The sequence below is a fragment of the Salvelinus namaycush genome, unplaced genomic scaffold (genome assembly GCF_016432855.1).
Source record: "Salvelinus namaycush isolate Seneca unplaced genomic scaffold, SaNama_1.0 Scaffold147, whole genome shotgun sequence".
In the NCBI taxonomy this organism is placed as follows: domain Eukaryota; kingdom Metazoa; phylum Chordata; class Actinopteri; order Salmoniformes; family Salmonidae; genus Salvelinus; species Salvelinus namaycush.
Genome location: NW_024058197.1, coordinates 187,105 through 197,074, shown reverse-complemented (window position 1 = coordinate 197,074; position 9,970 = coordinate 187,105).

Below are 9,970 nucleotides of genomic sequence, written 5' to 3'. Positions count from 1 at the left end.
TTCATTATTCTTTTTTAAATCCTTCCTGTTCTGTCAAGTTAGTTGTTGATCATTGCTAGAAAGCCATTTTCAAGTCTTTCCATAGATTTTAAAGACGATTTAAGTCCAAAATGTAACTAGGCCACTCAGGAACATTCAATGTCATCTTGGTAGGTCCTCCAGCGTCGATTTGGCCTTGTGGTTTAGTTTATTGTCCTGTTAGTACAGTTTTTTGTATTCAGATCTCTGAAATACACTCTACCTACGTAACATTTAGTGTCTCCTTATATAACACTGGGAAAACAGTTTTCATAGGCACAGAAATTCCAAATCAAATCATTTGAGTTTGCTAAATTCAAGGGTTCTAACCGAGAAACCCTCATTGTCAGGTTGATGGAAAAGCTAGACAAAGAGCATTTTACTGGTTGAAGTGTTTTTTAAATACAAAGCGGTTGATTTGCGATGATGACACAAACATTATATTAAGCAGGACATTCAAACGAGCCTTACAATTAAATCAAATCAAATCAAGTTTATTTTATATAGCCCTTCGTACATCAGCTAATATCTCGAAGTGCTGTACAGAAACCCAGCCTAAAACCCCAAATAGCAAGCAATGCAGGTGTAGAAGCATGGTGGCTAGGAAAAACTCCCTAGAAAGGCCAAAACCTAGGAAGAAACCTAGAGAGGAACTAGGCTATGAGGGGTGGCCAGTCCTCTTCTGGCTGTGCCGGGTGGAGATTATAACAGAACATTGCCAAGATGTTCAAAATGTTCATAAGTGACAAGCATGGTCAAATAATAATCAGGAATAAATGTCAGTTGGCTTTTCATAGCCGATCATTAAGAGTTGAAAACAGCAGGTCTGGGACAGGTAGGGGTTCCATAACCACAGGCAGAACAGTTGAAACTGGAATAGCAGCAAGGCCAGGTGGACTGGGGACAGCAAGGAGTCATCATGCCCGGTAGTCCTGACGTATGGTCCTAGGGCTCAGGTTCTCCGAGAGAGAGAAAGAAAGAGAGAAGGAGAGAATTAGAGAGAGCATACTTAAATTCACACAGGACACTGGATAAGACAGGAGAAGTACTCCAGGTATAACCAACTGACCCTAGCCCCCCGACACACAAACTACTGCAGCATAAATACTGGAGGCTGAGACAGGAGGGGTCAGGAGACACTGTGGCCCCATCCGATGATACCCCCAGACAGGGCCAAACAGGAAGGATATAACCCCACCCACTTTGCCAAAGCACAGCCCCCGCACCACTAGAGGGATATCTTCAACCACCAACTTACAATCCTGAGACAAGGCCGAGTATAGCCCACAAAGATCTCCACCACAGCACAAACCAAGGGGGTGGCGCCAACCCAGACAGGAAGATCACGTCAGTAACTCAACCCACTCAAGTGACGCACCCCTCCTAGGGACGGCATGAAAGAGCACCAGTAAGCCAGTGACTCAGCCCCTGTAATAGGGTTAGAGGCAGAGAATCCCAGTGGAGAGAGGGGAACCGGCCAGGCAGAGACAGCAAGGGCGGTTCGTTGCTCCAGAGCCTTTCCGTTCACCTTCACACTCCTGGGCCAGACTACACTCAATCATATGACCTACTGAAGAGATAAGTCTTCAGTAAAGACTTAAAGGTTGAGACCGAGTCTGCGTCTCTCACATGGGTAGGCAGACCGTTCCATAAAAATGGAGATCTATAGTAGAAAGCCCTGCCTCCCGCTGTTTGCTTAGAAATTCTAGGGACAATTAGGAGGCCTGCGTCTTGTGACCGTAGCGTACGTGTAGGTATGTACGGCAGGACCAACTCGGAAAGATAGGTAGGAGCAAGCCCATGTAACGCTTTATAGGTTAGCAGTAAAACCTTGAAATCAGCCCTTGCCTTAACAGGAAGCCAGTGTAGGGAAGCTAGCACTGGAGTAATATGATCACATTTCTTGGTTCTAGTCAGGATTCTAGCAGCCGTATTTAGCACTAACTGAAATTTATTTAGTGCTTTATCCGGGTAGCCGGAAAGTAGAGCATTGCAGTAGTCTAACCTAGAAGTAACAAATGCATGGATTAATTTTTCTGCGTCATTTTATAATTTGATCATTTTATATTTTATAATTATAATCCAAAGTAGTGTGAAATGAACTCATAAGCAACCTGGAAATGGAGGTTACTCCCATGAGTTTTCCCCTATTCACATTCAGAATACATTGTGAAAAACTAAAATCTTTGCTCACCATTTTTGCTCCAGGCAGATATACTACATCCATAACTAGTGGTTTCCTCATTACCAGATATACTACATCCATAACTAGTGGTTTCCTCATTACCAGATATACTACATCCATAACTAGTGGTTTCCTCATTACCAGATATACTACATCCATAACTAGTGGTTTCCTTATTACCAGATATACTGCATCCATAACTAGCGGTTTCCTCATTAGCAGATATACTACATCCATAACTAGTGGTTTCCTCATTACCAGATATACTACATCCATAACTAGTGGTTTCCTCATTAGCAGATATACTACATCCATAACTAGTGGTATCCTCATTACCAGATATACTACATCCATAACTAGTGGTTTCCTCATTAGCAGATATACTACATAATTAACTATTGGTTTCCTCATTACCAGATATACTACATCCATAACTATCGGTTTCCTCATTACCAGATATACTACATCCATAACTAGTGGTTTCCTCATTAGCAGATATACTACATAATTAACTATTGGTTTCCTCGCTACTATTGGAAACCTTGCTGCTGCTCTGATGGTGGGAAGAGATTCACCTCCTCAGCAGGCATTAAAATTCATCAGAGAATCCACACCGTGGAGAAACCTTATAGCTGTACTCAATGTGGGAAGAGTTTTACTCATTCAACCAGCCTGATATCACACCAGAGAACACACACAGGAAAGACATCTTATATCTGTAGCTGTGGTATATGTGGGAAGAGTTTTACTCGGCTAAGCACCCTGATATCACACCAGAGAACACACACAGGAGAGAAACGAGAGAAACCGTATAGCTGTGATGAATGTGGGAAGAGTTTTTATACATCTAGCCATCTTATTGTACACCAAAGAACACACACAGGAGAGAAATCGTATAATTGTACTCAGTGTGGGAAGAGTTTTACTCAGCTAAGCAACCTGATATCACACCAGAGAACACACTCAGGAGAGAAACCGTATAGCTGTAATGAATGTTGGAAGAATTTTACTCACCTAAGCAGCCTGACATCACACCAGAGAACACACACAGGAGAGAAACTTTATAGCTGTGATCAATGTGGGAAGAGTTTTACTCAGCTAAGCGGCATGATATCACACCCGAGAACACACACGGGAGAGAAACCATATAGCTGTGATCAATGTGGGAAGAGTTTTGCTACATCTGGCCAGCTGACTTCACACCAGATAACACACACAGGAGAGAAACGTTATAGCTGTGATCAATGTGGGAAGAGTTTTGTTCAATCTGGCAATCTAAAAGTACACCAGAGAACACACACAGGAGAGAAATCTTATAGCTGTAATCAATGTGACAAGAGATACTCTAATAAAAGGTGTCTGATCAAACATCAGAAAATACATGAAGGAGTTTTCATGATATCAATGAAATAATGTCACAATGTAGAATGTTTTAACATTGTAGGAGGAGTATTCTAATGATGTCACAATGTAGAACCCTAAATGTTTGTCCCCTGTTCTATTGATTTCAACATGATATGGATATTAGCCTCAGGGGGAAAATACCAGGCTCTGAATTGAAAGAGTACTATTTATGTGATTTAACAAGAAGTGACTAACACAAAAAGTGCTGTGTTACACTTACCACGTTGGTGACCCACTTGAATCAAAATGCAACACCTCAAAATGTAGCGAGCTGTTTTCTACAAATTGTCCTCTAACCAGGGATGTACACATTATTCCCAGATTCCGTGTGGTTTTTGAGCTGTTAGTTTTAACAGGACGTGCAACCTCATCTCCCTCCTCTCGCACAATTGATTTCAACATGATATCGCTGAGTGATGACAAATAAGTGTTGCGTTCCTTTCTTTAGCGACCCCTACATTTAAATGCATCACTCCAAAATGTAGCTGACTGTCTTCTGCAGGTTGTCCTCTAACCAGTGAGGTAAAAGATATCTCCCATTTCCTTGTGTTTTTTAGATGTTAGTTTCAACAGCACGAACAACCTGATCTCCCCCCTAATCGATATCAGTGATTTATTGCTACTTGTCAAAACAACAGGGTTTTTGGTGCTTGTGTCCATGGTGAGGACAACTTGGTTTCTGATTGTCTCAAGTTTGGGCAGTCAAAAAGATTTGTGTTTTGTGTTTAGCCAGTGCTTTCCATGGATCACAAATTATTTTGAATTTCCGTATTTGAGAGAAGTTATGTTTGGGCTCGTTCCAAGGGGACGAGAGTTCCTAGAAGCTAGTGAGTTTTAGGAAGAGAAAAATACACTTTATTTTTCATGTTTTTATAGGTGAAGGTGAAACATTGTAGTTGATTATAATGTGAAATGGAAGTTGTTTTCAAGGGGACGTAGGATGTATCTGATGTATCTTTTACAGCAGACAGTATCTGCTGTAAAAACAGTACACTTTGTGTAGAGACCAGGGTCTGGCCCTGGGGTCATCTCTCCCTGGTACCATATAGAACAGAAACATTAACTCATGCTCTGGAATGCGGTCTCTTCAGGTTTTATCACCCAAAAGACATTGTAAATCTCTTGTCAGTGTTATCGTTCCAAGGGGAGGAGAGTCCTAGAAGCTAGTGGGGGAAAAATACACTTTTTCTTGTTTTTAATTGTTGATAGCCAGTAGACACCATGTTTATATTGGTGAAGAATTGTAGTTGATTATATTGTGAAATGGAAGTTGTTTTCTGTTGGTGGTGCACATTCTTTTAAGGTGTTAGTTAGTCTTTGGTTTTTCCATTTATGTTTTGAGGTTGGACTTTAGCGTGTATAGCTCGTTAGCACGTAGGACGCACTGATTGGTGTCACCTCGTTAGTCAGTATGTGTTACACCTGTGCTGGCTTGTCCATCTCGTTAGTGGGAAGGTTTTTCACCTGAGCTGGTCCAGGTTCTATTTAAGAGTGTCTGGCCCAGTGGTCCAGTTGTGTTGATATATGTGGAGAGTCAACACCTTTAGTTGCGCTACCTTTTTGGTTTGCTTCCTGTCTTAAAGTTTGTTGTGGGTTTTTCTTTTGTTTGTCTCTTCTTGGGCAGATTTAGTGGGTGTCATGGTGGGTGTCTTTTAGGTCCCAGTTGTTACCAGTCAATTTCCAATCGATGCCACCGTAGTGTCTTTCAGAGCCCCTCCTAAAAAACAAGTTATGTTTTGGGTTGGATGTAGCATCATATTGTTAATATTTGAATCAATGGCATTTCCTTTGCAATGCTCATTAGTCTTTCAGTTGTTCTTCGTTTTTTTATCCTCAATATTTTTGTTTATTTTCATTGTTTTTTCCTGTGAAGCCATTGTGTTGCATCCATGTCTGAAATGTGCTGTATAAATAAAGCTTGATTTGACTTCAACAAATGAACCCAATGACTGACCAATCAACAGACTCTTGGTCCCTCTTAGTATTTGTTAATGAATAGAATACAGTATATACATATGAGATGAGTAATACATAGACTAAGATACAGTAGAATAGGATAGCATACAGTATATACATAGGAGATGAGTAATGCCAGATATGTAAACATGCAGGAGATCCATGAAGGAAAGATAGTGATGGTGCTCAGTGACGTTGTTGCAAATGGTGGGGAACAACCAATCACGATGAGGGATCGCCAGCTGTGAACGCTTTAGCATGCTGGAGACAACCATGGAGAATGTGAATCAAGTGTTCCAATGGTAAAACGTTTGATTTAAAAACATCAAGTGTTCCAATGGTAAAACGTTTGAGTTCATTGTGACACGGTCACTTTGCCGAGTGTTTATTGCCACGTTGGGATGCAACCTTTTTTTAACCAGTTCTGATGGTTGTTAAAAGTGGGATTTTGACATTATTATCGTTAAAATTAAACACACTGGACACTCCCAACACTCCCACCTATCAATCTCTTTGGCACCGTAGACATCAAGTCACTTGACAGTAATGTTCCATACAATGTTGCATTCCATTTTTGAAAGGTCATTTTCATTGAAGACAATGAAAGTTATTAATTTTATGGAAATAAAATTTTAAATCAAGGCTGAGGCTCAAATAGTCGCCTTCACTTTACTTAAAGTGTAGGAAGCAGTGGAGTAAAACAATTTACTCACCAACAACAGCATTGCCTTAAAGTCCCACATGATGATGTAATGACATCACAATACCCCATAATGACATCTACATGATGTATTGTTACACCATGTAGGAGCAGTATAGACCTAGTCTGTTCATTATATACATCTACATGATGTATTGTTACACCATGTAGGAGCAGTATAGACCTAGTCTGTTCATTATATACATCTACATGATGTATTGTTACACCATGTAGCAGCAGTATAGACCTAGTCTGTTCATTATATACATCTACATGATGTATTGTTACACCATGTAGGAGCAGTATAGACCTAGTCTGTTCATTATATACATCTACATGATGTATTGTTACACCATGTAGGAGCAGTATAGACCTAGTCTGTTCATTATATACATCTACATGATGTATTGTTATAATATTCTTATTTAATGGAGAAGAAAAAAACGTTTCCCTAAACTTCTTTATAATATATTATAATTCAATGAAGAAGATAAAAAGTGTTCCCTCCTCAACTGCGTTTCCTCCCTCCAGACAGCAGATGGCGATATGTGTCTTTCAGGCGATGTTTCTAGTGTGACGTATAATCTAGTGGACGGAACGCGTCTTCAACAACTGCAGCCACCTCGGTAGCTCGCTGGCCAACAAAGTCGGAACATTCAAGTTCTTTAGACAATTTCGTGGTTTATTTGCCACTATGATTTAAACATACTTATGTGGAAACAACTAGCTACCCCATTTAATTTAATATTTACGTTGTAAGTCAGCTAGCTGGCTGGTTAAGTTAGCACTAGTCTAGTCGCTAATGCTAACTATCTATTATCCCCCCGCATTTAATGTAATATTTACGTTGTACACACTGGAGAGAAGCCTTATCACTGTTCTCACTGTGGAAACAGTTTTAGGTGGTTAGTGAGCCTGAAAACGCATGAGAGAACACACACAGGAGAAAAACCTTTCCAATGTTCCCAGTGTGAAAAGAGTTTTAGGTGGTCAGGGAGTCTGAAAAAGCATGAGAGAAAACACACAGGAGAAAAGCCTTTCCAACATACTAATACACAGGAGGAGAAGACATACCACTGCTCTCATTGTGAAAATACATTTTCCCAGTCAGAGGACCTGAAATCACACGAGAGAATAGAGAGGCTGTGTTCTGACTTGTGTTTTTGACTGAGAATTTGTGTTTTTGTTTGGGCTGTCAGACTTGAGAACTTTAATTATCGATTAATCCATTGTCTGAAAGGGTTAAAAATACACTGAAAACATCCAAAATACATATTGTATACCGCTAAAATCTACAATGCCATGTAAAAACAAGATGACATTGTAATGTTTTTGAAATGGTATAACTTCCTTTATTTTTGCTGGACCCCAGGAAGAGTAGCTGTTGCCTTGGCAGGAACTAATGGGGATACATAATAAACCCCAGGAAGAGTAGCTGCTGCCTTGGCAGGAACTAATGGGGATCCATAATAAACCCCAGGAAGAGTAGCTGTTGCCTTGGCAGGAACTAATTGGGATCCATAATAAACCCCAGGAAGAGTAGCTGCTGCCTTGGCAGGAACGAATGGGGATCCATAATAAACCCCAGGAAGAGTAGCTGCTGCCTTGACAGGAACTAATGGGGATCCATAATAAACCCCAGGAAGAGTAGCTGCTGCCTTGGCAGGAACTAATGGGGATCCATAATAAACCCCAGGAAGAGTAGCTGCTGCTTGGCAGGAACTAATGGGGATCCATAATAAACCCCAGGAAGAGTAGCTGCTGCCTTGGCAGGAACTAATGGGGATCCATAATAAACCCCAGGAAGAGTAGCTGCTGCCTTGGCAGGAACTAATTGGGATCCATAATAAACCCCAGGAAGAGTAGCTGCTGCCTTGGCAGGAACTAATGGGGATCCATAATAAACCCCAGGAAGAGTAGCTGCTGCCTTGACAGGAACTAATGGGGATACATAATAAATACCAATACTTGTATCAATATTTTTGTGTCTCTTTACTCTCGGATTCGAAAATGCTAATTAGCATCAAAGTAGATGACATGCAAGACTACAAATCCCTGCAAGCTCCTGCATGTCATCTTTAGCCTACACCTTTCACAGAACAGTTCACAGAATTGTCCATTGAAATAAATATTGACAATTTAATCATTGCTACATAAAGGCCTGATTGGTGGAGTGCTGCAGAGATGGTTGTTCTTCTGGAAGGTCCTTCCATCTCCACAGAGGAACTCTGGAGCTCTGTCAGAGTGAACATCGGGTTCACTTTCACCTCCCTGACCAAGGCCCTTCTCCCCCGATTCCTCAGTTTAGCCGGGCGGCCAGCTCTAGGAAGAGTCTTGGTGGTTCCAAACTTCTTCCATTTAAGAATGATGGAGGCCACTGTGTTCTTGGGGACCTTCAATGCTGAAGACATTTTTTGGTACCTTTCCCCAGATCTGTGCCTCGACACAATCCTGTCTCAGAGCTCTATGGACAATTCCTTTGACCTCATGGCTTGGTTTTCGCTCTGACATGCACTGTAAACTGTGGCACTTTATATAGACAGGTGTGTGCCTCTCCAAATCATGTCTAATCAATTGAATTTACCACTGGTGGACTCCAATCAAGCTGGAGAAACATCTCAAGGATGATCAATGGAATCAGGATGCATCTGAGCTCAATTTCGAGTCTCATAGCAAAGGGTCTGAATACTTAAGTAAATACATTTGCAAAAATGTTTACAAACCTGTTTTTGGTTTGTCATTATGTGGTATTGTGATGTCATTATGTGGTATTGTGATGTCATGATGTGGTATTGTGATGTCATTATGGGGTATTGTGTGTAGATTGATGAGGGGGAAAATATTCAATTTTAGAATAAGGCTGTAATGTAACTGAATGTGGAAAAAGTGAAGGGGTCTGAATACTTAACGAATGCACTGTATACCACTGGCAGAGTTTTCTACCATTGGCAGTTTTGTACACAGTCACGTGATACGTGGTATAGAAAAGTCCAATCATAGGAGAGTACATGGGAGGCACTATACTGTGTGTCTGCAGGTGTCTATCTGGTCAAAACCACTGATACAGGTGCCCCTCCACCCTCTGGTGGGATGAATCATGTCTACAGAGAAACCTAGATTCAAATACTTAGATTTGTGTGTATTGGGTTGTGAAATTGTTAGATATTACTTGTTAGATATTACTGCACTGTCGGAGCTAGAACCACAAGTATTTCACTACACCCACAATAACATCAGCTAAACACGTGTATGTGACCAATAAAATGTGATTTGATTTCGATTTTCATAAACGTCCTATTTATCAAAGGTGCTTTTGGCTGGGGTCAAAATGACTCCAAATGATTTGAATTTGTTAAAAGTCCATATTGATACAGAAACACTAAACCATGATTTAGATTTAATAAGAACAAGTTGATTGACAAAGTCATGAAAAATTGGAGGAATTGAATAACCCACATTTAGGCTATGATCAAAGATATGCCTCTGGGGTCAAAATGATCGATGTCAGAAGTGTGGTTCAATTCAAATATGTAGTGGGTGTAAAGCTTGTTTTAAATTCTCACTCATTAAACACGAATCAATCAACACATGCTTCTCTTTGAACGACTTTATATGATATTAAACCTTTATGAAATAAATGAAAAATAAACGTTTGGTTCCTCAACTGCGTTTCCCACTCCAGTCAGCAGATGGCGATGTGCGTCTTT